We start from the raw sequence: 17207 nt of genomic DNA, 5'->3' as shown, positions 1-17207 counted from the left end.
TGGATTTGTTTAAAAGTCCAACATGATGCACATGCAGTTATAAAAATGCTACTTGTTTAGGAGGAACAGATATGCAGGACGGAAAAAAACAAGGGAGGATGAAGGTGGAGGAGTGAAGGACGTTTCCTACAACTGAGTGACAATGAGCTTTGGCTGGTCTGGAGCTGCCCCACGGGGTGGGGCGGGGCGGGCTGTGCCGTGTTTCACCAGAATAACTGTACGCGGCCACCCTGAGAGGGTCTGAATCCTCCTCCCTTTTGACACACAGTAAAGGCGCACTGAGCTGGGCTGTCCTCACCTTCGGTGCCCTCTTCCCGGCTGCTCCCACCTGATTGTCGAGGTCCCTGTGAGGCCACACGGGTCGGAGCTCTGTGTTCAAGGATCTTCCTAAATATTAGGCAGCTCTGGGGAACGTCCTGATGGTTTTGTCCTTTTGAATCTGGTTATCCTGGTAGCAGCTTCTCACTTTGGGGGCTGCTGTGATGTGCTGCAGAAGGCAGAGGGTTACCGGCTGGGTGCTCCCGGGGAGGTAAAGCCGACCAGCTCATTTTCGGCCGTGCCCCTCCTCCCGACAGCAGGGTGGCGGGGAGAGGCTGCGCTCCTCCCTGAGCAGTAGTAGAAACGCCCCCGGAGTCAGGAGCTGAGGGCACACACGTGTGCATGAGAACTCAGGGCGGGCCCGGGGCCCATGTCAGTGCCCAATATTGAGAAGGGATGGACGGCCCTCCCTCAATTGCCCAGGGCACCCGCCATTCTCTGCAGAGGAAGTGGGGCTGGAAATGGCCGTGGCCTTAGCCAACAACAGACAGGACAGTGGCTAATGGCACCGGCAGCCACGGCCCACTGCTGCTCGTGGCCTCGAGAGAGCGCTGGGAGTTTTCCTTTCTTCTGGGCTCTGAAGACAACAGAGGACAAACATCTTACAGTGTGATTCACCATCACACAGGATAAGTGAAAATGTTGCAGGTTACTTTCACATATCCCATCCCACCAGTGTGTCCATGTGATGGTATCAGACAGGAAGGGCGTATATGATCTGGGTTTTTTATTGATTGAATTTAGAGAGAGACAGAAAGGGAGAGAGGGAAATAAGAACGTCGATACCTTGTTCCACTTATTTATGCATTCATCGGTTGATTCCCGTATGCACCCTGACTGGGGATTGAACCCACAACTCTGATGAATGGGACAACGCTCTCACCAACTGAGATACCTGGCCAGGGCTGGTATGATCTCATTTTTTTTAAGTGAAGAAAAAAAAGAGTTATTTGAAACTTAAATAAACCTCTTAGGAAATTTCAGTGTATAGTTTTTTTTTTTTTTTATTTTGGTTTGGATGTTTTTTCCTCTTTCTTTGGTAGTTGATTTTGGGGTTAACGTTAAAAGAATGTTATAAAGACTTCTGTAAAGATGCAAAAGGCGAAAGAATGAAAGACGCTTTCTAGGTTGGGCTGAGTTCTCCTGGAAAATGAGGTCTGTGTGAAGTTTGATGATGGGGTAAGGAGGCAGAGAGAGGTAAAGGGTCCACAGCCTGGAAGACAGATACGGGGTGGGGGGCGGGTTGCTTGGCGAAGAGGTGACCCTCCAATTGAAGTGGGGACAGGGGAGCAGGGAGATTGCTAAGCAGCTGGCTGAAGGGCAAGGGGTGGGGAAGAGCCGGGACTGGGCGGGGGTGGGGGCAGAAGAGAGAAACCTTAAGGGCGGAGGCGCTCAGCAGAGCCGCTTTGCGCCTTGCGCAGCGGGTCGCTATTTGCGCCAAAACCAGCAGGCTGAGGGGCTGGTCGCACCTAGCTGGCAGCCGGCTGCTCCTCCTGAGCTGCTTCCTGTCCTAATAAAGGTTCAGGAAGAGCCAAGGGCACGGAGCCCCAGGAGTGCATGGCAGACAGCCTGAGCGGCAGCCAGGGCACACACAAAAAAAGCCAAAAACATTTTAAAAGCTGTTTATTCTACAATTTTGCGCCGTGGAGACATAATGGCACAGCCATTGGTGCCAAGGGTTTGAAAATACGTTCACTGCGTACCAGCTCAGGACCGGGCGCTGTGAGTCACTTGCTGGGGGAAAACAAGTAAACCGATCGATGCTTGTGCAGAGGCAGCTCCCATCTCCTGGGGCAGAGAAGCCTCCAGGCACGCGCACTGCCAATCAGCTTGTCTGTCCCAGTCCTTCCTACCACGCAGCCAGGAGTCGAGAGCATGGGTGCCAGGGCCGGGTCCTGGTCCGAGTCAGCATCGCAACGGCTGTGTGACCTCGTAGAAGTTGATGAATCTCTCATCTGCAGGACACAAATGATAGGGGGTGCCATGGGGCTGCCGACTGCACAACTGAATGCGAGATGATTAGAAAGTGCGGAGGATACCATGTAGGAAACAGTAATATGTGTGTACCTTTACACACACACACTGTTACAAAGGCGACAGCCAGCTCAGGTACACCTATGGTGCCCGCACCCACCAACATCCCAGCTGTTCCAGCGGACGGTACTTTGACGATCCTACTGACTGTTGCATGCTGTTGCAGCACACCCTCTCTGGGTGAAAGAAGTGGGGCCTTGCAAACTCAGACGCACAGCCCAAGATAAAACTGGGTCCAAAAGGGTTGGCCGCCGGTGCACTCAGCAGTCCCTCGTGTTCGCCCTCTCTGTCACCTGGAAGAAGGAAGACCACATGCCCGTCACAGCACGTTTCCTTTGCCACCCACGCAGTTCCCCTCCGGCTCCCCTGTCTGTGAGCCGTCCGTTCCCTCCCTTCTCCATCCACGAGGCCTCCAGCGGCACTACCTCGCTGGGCTGCCTCCAGCTTTCCCTCGGAGTCACTCATGTGTCCCCAAACACGCACACTGCAAACCATGCCCGCCCTTCCTGGCCACGTATGCCTGTTGCTTGTTGAACAAATGTAAGTTTAGAGCCACAGACCAGCACATGATGGTCCCAGCCCTGTCCCCTGCAAGGGTGCCCATGACCCTGGGCTGGCAGGACCCAGAGCTGGGCAACTGCCACAGACAGAGACAACTCCAGAATGTCATCTGTACAATGGATGGGGTATTTTGGCACGAATGCTTTGCAGATGAAAGACGGAGGAGGAAAATGTCATGAAACAGGGAGAGGGGAGTCCCAAACACCTGCTTCTTCTGCAGGCCTGAGCTGCATGCCCACCCCTCCCCTGCCCACCGCCATCAGGGGCCATCAGTGCAGCGTCCACCTCACCCAGGACCACACACACCGAGAGAGCTCACTACACCCTCGGCATCTGCCAGGAGAGAGAAAATGACCCGACCACAGAAAGCCCCAGTTTCCCACCCCAGAGGAGCTGTTCAGGTCGATTCATATAAAGGCCAATATTCAGGGTTCATACACTCCATCCCACACCTGAAGCCTTGTGACTGGCGGTGTGTGGTACTCTCTCTTTAAATCCCTTGCACCCATGGTAGAGAATAAATTTTGTGCTTAAGCACCAGGGCCTCCTCCGGGAGACTGGAACATGCTCCAGCCCCTCCCTGTGCACAGACCTCTTCGGGGCTCCCACGGCCGGCCGGCTCTCTCCATCCTCCCCCATCTGTGAGGTTGGCCCAGGGCCCACTGACACGTTGGTTTGACCCTTGACCTCAGGCACACATCCAAAGCCACATGGGCTTAGGTGGCCGGTCTGAGTCATGCCGGAGGTGCCATCTGTCCTGCGGGAAGACCATCTCCTGTGTCCGTCCTAAAGCATTGGCACTGTGTTTCAGTCACAGCTGGTGACTGCTACTTGCCAAAATGACAGATACCTGAACAGTGAGGCAAGGAAGGCACATGATTCAGAGGCAACTTTAAATATTAGCTAGAAGTTTCTAGCCACAGGAGAATCTCCTGGGAAAACATGAATAGCAGCAACAAAATAATGATACACAAAAATTGGAAAACTGCTCAAGAATAAAGAATTTCTAAGACACACAAATCCAGACAGGTCCCTATACCTGGTATCCCTATACCAGGTATAGATCCCTATACCTTGGGGAATAACTCAGCACAGGGTTTTGCCAAAAATCAAAAGTTCTTTCAAAGGTTCTGAACATCTTCATGGACGATTTGCATTGAGGCCAGGCAGTCCCGACTTTTCTCATCTCAGAATATGCCCAGGTTTCTCCCGTATTCCTGAAATCCAGAAATTCTGAAACTCCAGTGCTTCGAATAATGTTTGGATGCCACGGAAGAGAACACCACTGCCTACCCAATTCCTAGAGAGGTTAAAAGACCTTTCTCTGTTCCAAAGCACAACAGGCAGAACCGGAAGCAACTGCTAGAGAAGCCGGTTGCAAAGCACTCCCTCAACTTGTATTTACTGAGTGAGTTTCCTGGACAGGGCCGGCTACAAGCAGGAAGTAACTAGGTTCCTTCCCACGGGCACTGGCTCAGAGCCCCTGTGGCTTTGGTCCTCCCCACCCCGAGGAACATCCCAAGCTGATCTTACCACCTTTCCAGTCCCTCCCAGATACCAACAGCTCCAGGCCCAACCAATGCAATCTCTTACTATATTTTTATTTTTTATTTTGCATGTGTTTGGTTAGAGTGCCTTTCTTTCTCCCCAGTTGGGCCTGCCCTAGGTTGGGACATTTATTGGAGTAGGGGCAGGGGTTGGGGTTTGCACATCTTAGTCAGAACGGAGGAAGCCCTCTATCTCTCTTCTTAGCTTTGCCTCCAACTCACCGCGTCTGGTTCCAGACCCTGAGGCTTGAGCTCAGGGCAGGAAGGATTAGAGGAAAGAGTCTGAAAGACGTGCATGGATGTAATCTAGTGTTGGTACTTCCCGTGCCCCAGGATTAGATGTGCTCTGCACAGTGGGGAAATTAAAGCACGGAGAGGGGCCATCACTTGCCCACAGTTGGAAATGGCAAAGTGTGGATTTGAACCTGGGGAATCCAGCTCTGGAGTTCAATGGCAAGGAGATCCCACCTTTGATTTGAGTGATGCCTCGTGTTGCCCCTCAGGACCTCCCCTGGCATCCCGCAGTCCCCTACCCTCACCCCAGCTGGGGTGGCCCAGGGGTCCTCTGCCAGGGTCCCTTTTAAGATGACTGTCAGTGTGATTTCTCCAGTGCAGCCCAAACCGGTGCACAGGGAGCGCAACTCTGGGCGAGGAGCTCTTCCCCGAGTGCTCGTCTTCCCACGCTGCTGCTGGCCAGCTGCTCAGCCCGCCGCTGAGGCTTTGGATTTTCACGAACATCCAGAGCCCTGTCTTTACTTGGCTTCTAGGCTCCTGCACCCCCGGCTCCCCCTCTAGCTCTCTGGCCACTCCTTCTCAGTCTCCTTGATGGTTTTCTCTCAGCCTCCCAGCCTCTACACACATCCGAGCTCAGCTTTCTGACTTCCTTGCTTTCCCACCTCCACTCACCCTCTGGTGGCTTCCGAGGTGATCTGCCTGCTGGTGGCTCCCAAAGTCACATCTCCAGGCCACACCTCTCCAACGCCCAGCCCCCACTCACTCCCTCAAATGTCAGACAGACGTCCAAAGCTGCGCTCCTGCTCTTCTGCCCCAAACCTGCGCGTTCTCATCGTCATCTCCATTTCCAAAAGTGGCGGGTTCATTCTTCCAGTTGCTCAGCCAGGGGCCTTGGAAGCATCTTTGACTCCCTCCTCCCTTTTTCTCATCTGTATCCACCCCACCAGGGAATTGTTCAAAGGGTATCTAGAATCCTGCCCCCCTCACCACTCACACGGCTACACCTTCGTGTAAGTCACCACTGTGTCCTGAGAAACACTTTCTAAATTATAAGTCCTCTGCCCACACACACACACACACACACACATACTCACTCACACACTCTTTCTTTTTCATCTCAGCACTTCTCACTGTGTACCACACCACATATACTTACTGATTTACTTTATTTACTGCCTCCCTACCAGAATATAATCTGCATGATTTTTCTGTTTTGTTTACTGTTGCATAGCAAGCATCTCAAATATAGTACGTGCTCAATAAATATTGAATGAATAAATGAGCGTGAAAAGGAGCTTTATCTGAAAAGCCTACAGGAAACCAAATGTATGCACACCACTAACAGAGAGCACTAACTCCTTAAAGACAGAGCAGAACTAGGTCTGGTGCAGAGCAGAGAGCCTGGTGGGAAGGGCTGGGAGCTCCGGGTCAGGCTGGTCCTTACGTCCCAGTGGGAGGGGCTGGTCAGGGGGCGGGGCCTACAGTGAAGTGATGCTAGTTTTCACTACGGCTTGTGTCCATGAGCTGGAATAAACTAGCTTCATACATCTTGAAAGAAATGTGTTTTGTTGTTGTCATTGTTAACGTTTTTCAGATCTTTAATGTAGATCTAATTTGTACTGTTTTACATTGAGGGGTAGAGTGTACCATGACTTTCGGTAACATCCTTGCTACAATTTGTTGGTTGTTTTTTATATCCTGGTAGTTCTGCAATGGTCTAGTTACATTTTACCCAGAAAATCACCTTTCATGGGAAGAAGATGCTAAACTCATACCCAATGTTCCACAGAGTCAAGGTTGATAGAAATAAATTCCAGATGGGAGACTTTGCTTCACACCTGGTCCTTGTGGGTTTAGACGGGACCGTCCTGCCTTTCGCAGCCCCGGCCGAGGCAGACAGAGGAGTCCCTCATCTGCTTGGGAATCAGCCATATCAAGAGGCGCTTACAGTAGTCAAGCAGTATTTATTAGAAATACAGACTGCCTGTGAAATATCTAAAATTACTCTCCTACTGGAAACAAAATCAATACAGAATAATAGTGTTTTGTGAGAGGCCAAACCGAGAGAACCCTCTATTTTGTCTTGGGCGCAGTGCACACATTGCTCCAGGGAAGTTTCTAATGAGGAAATTAGTGCATTTCAGAAGGAAAAAAATCTGTTATGGCTAGGATTTCAAATTGTTATAAAGGAAGAATCTACAGACAAATCTCAGTTTCAGCATGGCATCTGACCAAGTCAGTCATGACATCTCCACAGCCAACATGGAGAGATGAGGCCCACTCTCATGTGGCCGGTGTGAGGGTCACAGAGAGAAGGTGATTGTGATTATGATTATGATTCAAGTCCTGGTGCAGAACAGCTAGTCTGTAAGTGGTAGTTATTCTTAGTAACTCTATACTGGCCACCGGAAGTGAGGAATTAACTGAAGAATGCCCATGCACGAGAGGAGCTGAATGCCCCCAGTATCATCAGGGAGGCAGAGCCAGGGCTTGCCAAACACCAGCTGCGGAGCAAAGCCAGGACGAGGGACTAAGACGAACTGTGAGGCTGGGACCCTCGGGCAGGGGCACTGTGCTGACCGTAATATGGACGTTCAAAAAGAAAACATGTTCAGGACGAAGAGCACAGGAACAAGGGTTGCCGCCGAGGGAAGGGGGAACAATGGGGATTTGCAAGGGCGTCATGAGGACAAGTGAAGCGTAGCGGTTCAGGGCTTCGGTGTTGAAGGCAGATGGCCTGAGTTCAAATCCCACTCCCCTCTTTACTGGCTCCGTTACTCTGGGCAAGTTGCCTAAATTTTCTCATCTGTACCTACTGCTGAGGGTAGTTGTGAGCATGAAGTGGCTTTCCATCTATCCATAGGGCTGACAGACTATGGCCTCTGATCAACCTGACCTGATGCCTGTTTTTGTAAACAAAGTTTTATTGGAAATAAGCCACACCCACTCATTTAGGTATTGCCTCCAGCTACTGTCCCTGTCCAGGGGCAGAGCTCAGTAGCTGAAAAGAGATCTTATGGCCCTGCAAAGCCCGACATATTTACTGTCCTTATGGGAAAGGCTTGCCAACCATTGCCAAGAAGTAGGAGACTCAGTACATGTGTCACCTTCTCTGTGAGGTACTGCTCAGTTCTCACAGTTAGACTTGGGCCCCCCACCTCCCACCGCCGTTCCGTCGCGCCTCAAACCTACCTCTACAGCACGTTGCACGTGACCCTGTCTCGTTGGTGTTGTCTTCCTCCACGAGCCACTGAGATCCCCCAGGTTGGAACTCTGTCTTATTTGTTGGTCTAGCCTAGTTAGTACCTTGGACAGAATTGCTCTGCAGGAAATGCTTGCTCCACTAAGGTTTGAACCAGAACCACACACATGCACGCCAGAAACCCTCAGAAATAAAGGACCATCGCCCGACCAAGTGACAAAGGCTGGAGTTCTGAGCAAGCCTCTCTGGACTTGGCCCCGTTGCTGTGACTGAGGCAGATTTTCATGTCCTCACCTCCTCCTCTTTATTTCCCTCTCCTGCTCCTCAGCATCTGGCTGCAGTGGTGCCGGAACAGTATCAGCTCTGTCTTCATCGATCCACCTGCAATCTACGCTGGCATCCCTTTCTTCCCTTTTGGGGTCGTCAGCCTCCCCTTCAATGCTTGGATGTTCATGCCAAGACACGGTGGCCAAGAGGGCACTGGTCCTCGGCAGGTGCTCCCAGCGGGAGCTGAGGGGTGCCCCCGCCCTTGCATTCCACAGCGGGTGTGCGGGGACAGTCTCCTCATGCTTCTTGTGGAGCTGCATCTGCTCCCGGTTTTCAGATCTCCTGATCACTTTCATGACAAATTGTTAGGCTATATTTATCTGGCACATCACCGAAACTGGTCCTTGAAATTTCTGTCCCAGAAACATTTGAGCTGTGCTATCAGCCCGCTCAGTGACCTTGGCACCAGCCTGATCCTTGACCTTCATCTCTGTAAAAGGAGAGGATATGGTCACAAGCCCCCACCCCCACCGCCCTAACTTTCCCATCAAGTGCCTCTGTAAGTTCACATGAACCTGCAATGCTGGAAATTCCCTTAAATAGCTTAGCAGCTGGTTTAGGCACTGACCTGCTTTAAGGGCAGGTGGCTGGGCCCCACCACCTGTGAAGTCCTGTAGGGTGTCGACCTCTCATCTCCCACTGACAGGATCTTGCCCAAATCCTCGGCTCTAAGTTGAAATTCCTCAAAAAGCTCTGAGTAGCCTGAGCTTTCCCAAGACTCCTTGGGGCTCAAAGGTGAAGTCAATGTTTGCCTCCAAGTAAGAATTCATTAGCTGCTGTTGCCAATCAGAGCAGTTTTGTCTGAGCAGAAACGCACTCCCTGGAACTCTGCAGGTCACGGGGTCAACAGCTTAACATGCAAAACCCGAGAACGCCGGTGGTCTGGTGCACCAGCACCGGCAGGTGACACACACGCACGCTCTCCCGACCCGTCAGCCGGGCTGCCCTTCAGGGGCTGGCTGAAAATACCTGCCACGTCTTGCTGGTGAGACATGGGCCCCAGCAGGGAGATCAGAATCAGGCTGAAAATCCAGGAAGGAGCTGGAAACTTGAACCTCTGTTCTGGGCATCCTGGCAGGCTCACACTCCAGTACGACTTGAGACAAGAGCTACTTTATTTTTTTTTCTTTTTCTTTTTCTTTTTTCCCTGTATGGCAATTTTATTCCCATAGGAATCAGTAAGTAGAAACGTATTTGTAAAGTAATGGATAAAAATGATTCCTGGGTTTTAAAAATGCTCTTTCTGATGTTCCAATTCACTCAATAGTGACAGTTATACTGACAGCCACACTTATCCATGATCCAGGGAAATCGTCTTTGCTTAATGCTGCATTAAGCGCTGTTTGAAAAGCAGCATCCCTTGCACTCTCCCCAGCGCTCAGAGCCTTGGCTACCCTTGCCTCCAGGGAGCTGACAGTGTGTTAGCAGCGCAGGCTCTTGGGGATGGGATCCCATCAGGGCACAAAAACATCTCAGGATGGGTGCCGCGGTCCACCTCTCTCAGAAAAATGGGTGTCGAGGATTCTCAAGGAAGACGATGCTGGCCCCGGATTGCCTGCTGCAGACACTTCTCGGGAACGGGCTTGATTCTGACTGGAGACAGGCCACCAAACGAGCTCTTTTTAATTAAAACCCCCTGAACCTTACTTACTAAGACTTTTGGCACATGCCAACAGTGGAATTTTTCCTGCATGGTCCTTTTGGGAGCCCCCTAGATGACTTTGGCAGAGAAATCACATATAAATAACGTTTAGGATTATTATTATTGGGCTAGCTTCTCATGCTGGGTGACTCTCTGGGAATTCTAATGCTCCGACTAGCTTGTGATAAATGCTCCGCCCTTCACCTTCCCCCAAGTGCACAGGGTACAGGGTGGTGAAGGGCTGCGGGGGAGGGAGGTTGGAAGAGGGTGATTTGGGGCAGATCTATTCATTAAAGTCAGTGCGAAAGGTAGCCTGCCCATGACTTTAACAGCTATAACAATTTATTCCCTGTTTCAGGTAATTCATTCATTGTCCAAGTCTCCAGGGGTATAAATAGCAGGCAGGTTTTCTACTCGTCTCAGAAGTGGAACACAGATTGAGTTGGCCCAGGGGGAGAGGAGGTTATAGGGACAAATGACGGTGACCTGCCACAGAATAAGAAGCCAGGACCTGTCGCAGAAAGGCCGTGTCTCCAACCAGATGGGACACCCTCAGGAGGCAGAGGATAGAGCGTTAGTTAGACTGTTCCCCAGAATTAAAAGACGCGCTTCCACTCAGGAATGCTGGTACCAGATTCTAGGCTGCCACTGGCTCACTCGGCATGCATCTCTCTGAGTCTGTCCCATGTGCCAGGGGCCCTGCAGGACGTCACAGCCGAGGACAGCAGCGCTGGAGTGGATGTGGAGTTCTGTGGAGGACTGGCTTGGGCATGACCACCCATCTCAGGGGTTTGTCTAAACTGGCCATGACCCTTCTGAGGGCTGTGGAGCTTACTCTTTTCCCCTCACAGCGCCTATTCTACAAGTCAGTGATTCCACCTTCCTCTTCCCCTTGCCCAGTCTCAAACACTCATTCTTCATTCCCATCCACGGCTCCCTCTCCTCGCTTCTCTGAATAAAGTTTAAAATGGAGCAATAAGAACCGAAACAGCAGCTTTTTCTATGTCAGAGACAGATTAGCTGAGGATAGTTATGGGCCCCGGGCAAAGACAGGGGATGCAGTCTGCCTCTTAAACACTTGATTGGGAGGATTTTTATTGTTATTATAAAAATGCACTTTCTTTTAAAAGTTTAGAGATGGGTTATTTTCCTTTTAGTCACAGGATGTCATATACTTCTTTTTAAAAAAAGATTTTATTTATTTATTTTTAGAAAGAGGGGAAAGGAGGGAGAAAGAGAGGGAAACATAATTGTGTGGTTGCCTCTTGTGCGCCTCCTACTGGGGGCCTGGCCCACAACCAGGCATGTGCCCTGACTGGGAATCAAACCAGCAACTCTTTGGTTCACAGGCCGACACTCAATCCACTGAGCCACACCAGCCAGGGCTTTTTTTTTTCCTAATACTTTAGTTTTAAGGTTGAAACTTAATCACATGTGCAACAAGGACAATGGGAAGTGGGTGAGGCCTCCAAGGAAAACTTGATCCCTATCTGGACCAGGGGACTCGACTTTCTGAGCCTTATTAATACCTCTTAGCAACACGTGCAGGCACCACCCTCCTGCCACAGCACACGGCCTCGGAACGTGTTTGTTTCAAACAGCGAGGCAACGGGACAGAGTTGCCTTTGCCACCCTTTCTATCTCAGGACGCCTTTGACTGTTTCATGATGCAGCCAACAATCATGGGCAAAGGGACATTCTGTGTAAAACTTGCTCTAAAAGTGTAATCTCGTGATTTTCATGGGTTTTAAGTTCTCATGCCAGAGTTTCTGCTCATGGTGTTCATACTCAGTTATCATCATCCCTCCTGTCCCTTAGCCAATAATTTCCACAAGCTCCTGATTCTTTTTCCACGATATTTTTTATGATAAAATATACCTACCATACAATTTACCAGTTTAACCATTTTTAAGAGTACAATTCAGTGGCATTAAGTACATTTGCAATACTGTGCAACCATCAACACTATTTCTACAACTTTCCATCATCTCAGGCAGAAACTCTCTACCTATTAAATATGAATTCTCTATTCTTCCCTCCCCCAGGCCTCTGGTAACCTCTATTCTACCTTCTGTCTTTATTATTTGCCTATTCGAGGTGACATATAAATCAAACCCTACATTTTAATCTACCCTCTAAGTCAGGTGCCGTGCGCCTCCCACCACATCCTCAAACACAGGCCAGAGGTCATTCATTCTACACTGTGGTCTTTCAGTAAGAAGATCTTACTCCCTGAGCACCGTCTCATTTAATCCTGATACAGCCTTGAGCGCTACTTATTATGACTGCCACTTTATAGTTGAGGAAAACCAGCCTCCTGAAGATTAGATCCCAGAGCTGGTAAGCAGCAAATCCAGGATTCGACTCCGGTTATCTGAACATCAGTTCTGCCCTTGACCATCATGCCAACCTCCCCGCCCCAGTGACTATCAAAGTTGTGCATCTGCCGACCACTCGGCATCACAGAGCGGCTGTCCTCCCAGGGTTAGCACCACGGCCCCTCTGTTGTCCAATCTGCCCAGGCCCAGGTGGAGAGAAAGGCATCCATGTAAAAGGTACAGGTGTTCACTGAGAGGCAGTGTAGTAGAGTGGTGGTTGGTCCAGACCCTGAAACCAGGCTCCCTGCGTGCAGTAGCTGAGTGACCTTGGCCAAGTTACTTAGCCTCTCATGCTATTTCTGTAAAATGGGCATAGTGAGGATGAGACCAATCGCACCGAGTTTTTGTGAAAATAAAATAAATAGATGGTTGGAGAATGCTGAGAAGAGTGCGGAGTGCTGAGAAAACATCGTATATGGGATAGCTGTTATGATTGTTACCCGAATCGATAGCTTCATGGTTTTTATGTCTTTTGGTCATAGATTTCTTGATGATAGTTATGTACCCCTGGACCAGTGTGGATGCTTTCTGATGCAAGTAGCAAAACCGTAACTTCAATTGCCTTAAACTAGAAGGAAAGATCTGAAAGTAGCAGAATCTAGAGGGAAGCAGTTCCAGGCCTGGGGCCATCAGCAGTGAATGATGTCATCAGCAGCCCACTTCTCTCTGTTGCTCCTTCTACCATCTCAGCATCAGCCTCACGCTTAGGCTGGCTCATGGGGGCAGGTGGCTTCCAGTGGCAACCAGAGCTCTGGGCTCCCTGTTCAGATCTACAAAGAGACAAGGAGTAAACAAGCTGCTTCTCATTTCAGCTAGCTCAGGTCTCAGCGCACCCGTGGGCCACTGCGGTTGCTGGCGGTGGTGGGGGGCGTACCACCAGGAGTGTCCCTCGGAGCTGAGGATGGAGTGACTGCCTGTACAACGTTCCTGGAAAGACAAGGCCAACAGCAAAAGCTTCCAGTCTCTAGATCAGCGATTTTCAACCAGTGCGCCGCAAGAATTCTTATAACATGCAGCACCTGACTAGTCAGGGCACTGACCACTTTTCCCTTAGATTGTCAGATTTTTTTAAAAAACGACAACAGCCAACACAACAATAGCTGTCTGGTGTGACTGAATCAAAATGATACCTCTCTTTTTTAAAAGATCGGCAAGACATTTTTTTTTTCCTGTGCCGCAGAATTTTAGTAATTAGCTTACGTGTGCCACGAGATGAAAAAGGTTGAAAATTGCTGCTCCGTGTCTCCAAATGCGACACGCAGACTCAGCAGGCAAGTTCCGAAGTTTCACTGTCTCCAGATTCAGACTCTGTGCTGGCTCTTCTAAGCTTGCCCCTGGATGAAGCTGGGCTTCTGGCAAGTTGTATAGACGAAACACATGGTGTCCATGACCTCGCTTAGGAGAAAATCATGCTTTTTCTGAACAACTCTTTTGACTCTAGTTTATGGACAATGTGAAACACATATTTAACCTCTCCTCCTTGGCTTCTCAGCACTTTAGGTTTATAACTTACCTCAAGAAAAAAAAATAGAATTAGATATTCTGTGCTAAACCTATACCTTGTTTTATTGTTTTCCTACTTTCTTCTCCCCCAACTCAATTTTTACTGTAGCTGAATTTTTATGCACTCAATTTCATTATGGAAGAAACAGGGTACTAATTTATAAGTACAGTAAAATAACCCAAAATGTGGATAAATATATTCATTGTCAACTTCAGGATTAATAATTACTTTTTTAAATGAAGAAATATAAATGTTCAGTTAAGGGAATAATTAAATTCATTATGGTGTAGTCATGAAATTAAATATACTACAATTAAGAGATATGTTTACAAGGATTTTATGATAAAATGAAAAGTTCTTTCCTTTTAATATTAACTTTAAAATAACAGTAGCAAAATTGAGTATGGTTCTTCAGTTTCTGACAAAAAAAGTAAACTGGACCAACACAGCCTCTTTCCATTACAAAAATAGAAACGTTTGATTAAAACTTTAAAATAAATGTAAATGCATAGCTGAGACGTGAACGGGAGAGGAAGAGCAAAAGGGAGGAAGGGAGGGAAGAAAGCAGTGAAGGCCAAAGGGAACTCCTAGCGACATGAATACACCAGGGATTGAACCCCAGAGGTGTCACTGCTTGAAATCTCTCCATGGAAGTTCAGGAGAATGTCAGATCCCGATACACACACGGACGGCTAGAGCTAGGGCCGTCCCAAAGGGTCTTTCCTCATCCTTTCCTCATCGTCTCAATTGTCATTTTGTATTTTTAAGAACAGATCTTGCTGTGAGTACTTGGAAAGCATGGCCTTACTTAGTAACCACCGTGGCTCCTCTTGACCATGACCTCCCCCGAGAGTCTGCCTTGGCTGCTCCTACAGAGCCCAGCTGCCCTGAAGATCCCGAAACCTCCCGCTGTGACTGACGCTTCTCCGTGCACCATGCCACTGGGGATTAGCCAGTGATCTGGCACCCACCCAAGGCACTCTTTCACGAACACCGTGCTACAGAATACTTCTACTTAAATGCTCAAACTCACAAATCCCATCCCAGATTAGTTTAAGAACATCATGCCGCAAATGAGGCCTTCCTGTTTCTCATGGCCCCGCCCACACCTGGGAGCTGAAGGCTCTCAGGTCCCCACCCATCTGCAGCTGCGCAGGGCTTCGTAGCTTCCCGTAAATCTTTAACGGTTTTAAAAGAATACAATTAAAGTGTCATTTTTAATAAAAAATACTGTCCACCAACTGCAGATGGAAACTACTTTTCTTAACTTTGTAAAGAGCATCTATGAAAACCTACTTTAAGTACCGTACTTTTAAACCCCATTGCCCAGTGTTTCATATCCCACTGTTGGAGAAGGCCTAGAAATCAAAAGATAATAAGTTAACTAACAGTTTAAAATTATCTAATTTGATAAATGAAAAAATATTTAGTGGGTATTTTAATTTTCCTTCATTGATCTCTAATAAAGCTAAACATTTTATTCATTATGTTATTGACTCTTTGGTAAATAAATAATTCACATTTTTCCTGTTGTTCTGAGGTCTTTTTTTTCCTAATCAAAGTATACCAGCTTATTAAGAATGTTAACCCTTTGTCATATTTGTAGAAGAAATTTTTTCTCAGCTGTTTATTTTAAATTTGATTTATGATGTTTTTTCTTTTTTACATTCTTACTAAAGTTTTAAACTTTTACGAGTCAAACCTATTTATTTTCTTAGTCATTTTAAAATCTATTTTATGTTTAAAAATCCATTTCCATGAAAAAAAAATGATGAAATTCATAGTACTATTTAAAAAATTTACCTATTTTCGTGGATGAACCAGTTCTATATGAGCACTTATTCCCCAAAGCTTGCTAAATTTTGCCTCGATTGTGGTGCTGGCATGTACAATTGTTGAGATGGCATGATATGTAAGAACAACATGTCTAAAGAGGTGGCCTTCACATCAAAGAATTGTAGATTGGCACTTTTATTATGACACTCTTCTGGCAGGTGGCAGTAAAGCATCTTGTTCTAACACATTCAGTGCCCTATGACAGTTACCTGCAGACAGAAGTACGCTCTCTGGAGCACGGGTGCCTTTTTCTAATTCTCACAACACAGTGCTGCTTGACTGACTCAGTGATTCCCCACATCTCACTTCACACTTAGAGAGTAGCTTCATGACCTGGAAGCTCCACCCTGTTAGACATTGCTACAACACACACACACATTCTTCATGAATATGAAAGTAACAGGCCCTCCTGCTCCAGCCACTTGGCCTCTTGCAAATGCTACAGGCCTAAAGGAATGTTTGATTTGCTTTGACCTGAAATATAACCACAAAGACTCGCTCTGCTTTCTCTCTCTCCTCCAATAAATAAGGCAAGAAGAAAGTCTTCTCTCACCAGTTCTAACAACTGGCCTTACAGATGGGTTTCTATGCCCCCAAATGAATAAACGCCGGGGTGGCAACAAGCAGATTAATTACTCAGGAAATAATCTCCTGCCGCAGCGAACTCTGCATTCTCTAACAAGGCTGGAAATGATTTGTGCCACCCGTTTATGGCTCTATGCATTTGCCTCGGGTCCTTCAAGCACTCTATTAAAAACTTTTTGATTAACTTGGTGTCAGGGCTAACTTTTTGTTTGCCACTTTCTTTGGAGTGAATAAATGGAGGCTCCGCACCCTCGTGCCTGGAGAGCCGCCTGAGTAAATCACCGGGAAGCAGTCGGGCTTACAGATGCCGGGAGTGTGAGCATCACTCTCCAGTCTGATGTTACCTGAGAGACTCAAGATTTGTCTGATTCATAAGAACTCCATCGCACAGGTGTGGAGAGTGAAGCTCGCCCATTTATTTTAAGGACATTTTGGCTGTCGGGACTTGGGGAGAAGGTGGCTTTGTTTTTTATGAGGCTGCCCAATTTTTCACTGTTAGATGCTGAGAGGTGACTGCATGTGTGTACACACAGACGTATCTCCAGTTTGGATCCGAGTCATAATAAATTTATGTGCTATTTGCACATGGCTTTAAATCATTTCACTAAGAGAAGCATGCAGCCCAGAAATTTAACTGCTTTTTCTGGTGTATACGTGGTCACTTCTTTGAAAAAGAGAACGGGAGGCTGGGGAGGCCTCCCCCCACTCATCATGGACCCCTCTTGCCTCCCAGCAAGACTTGGGAGCAGCAGCGCTGTGCCACAGGCTGGCTGGAACTGCTTTGCCACAAGCAGTTAAGAGCTGTCGCTTTCTCCTCTTTTTGCAGAACAGCCAGTCAAAGTGCTGAGTCCCCAGATGGATGAGCAGGAAGCCTCAGGACAGGATTCCTGGGGGCAGCTGGGAGCCTGGGAAACCATTATGAAAAGCATGGAGGTACTGCCTGGGACATGGAGGGGCGGGGGAAAGAGTGAGCAAGCAGGAGAAAGCCCAGAGCATTCTGAAGAAAGCAAGTCAAGATGCTCTCGAAGTCAAATGATGG

General features: G+C 48.3%; 1 long non-coding RNA gene across 1 annotated transcript; it reads left to right on the top strand.

Moving 5' to 3' along the window:
* The first annotated feature begins 254 nt into the window (after nucleotides 1-254).
* Nucleotides 255-13309, top strand: LOC118501939. Its single transcript, XR_004904592.1, has 3 exons — nucleotides 255-267; nucleotides 9403-9405; nucleotides 13260-13309. It is a non-coding gene; the product is annotated as an uncharacterized LOC118501939 (long non-coding RNA).
* The last annotated feature ends 3898 nt before the right edge of the window (nucleotides 13310-17207 follow it).

The sequence above is a fragment of the Phyllostomus discolor genome, chromosome 8, assembly GCF_004126475.2.
Source record: "Phyllostomus discolor isolate MPI-MPIP mPhyDis1 chromosome 8, mPhyDis1.pri.v3, whole genome shotgun sequence".
NCBI classification, from domain to species: Eukaryota; Metazoa; Chordata; class Mammalia; order Chiroptera; family Phyllostomidae; genus Phyllostomus; species Phyllostomus discolor.
The sequence above is the reverse complement of the archived record's forward strand: the minus strand, read 5'-3'. Positions and strand labels throughout refer to the sequence as shown.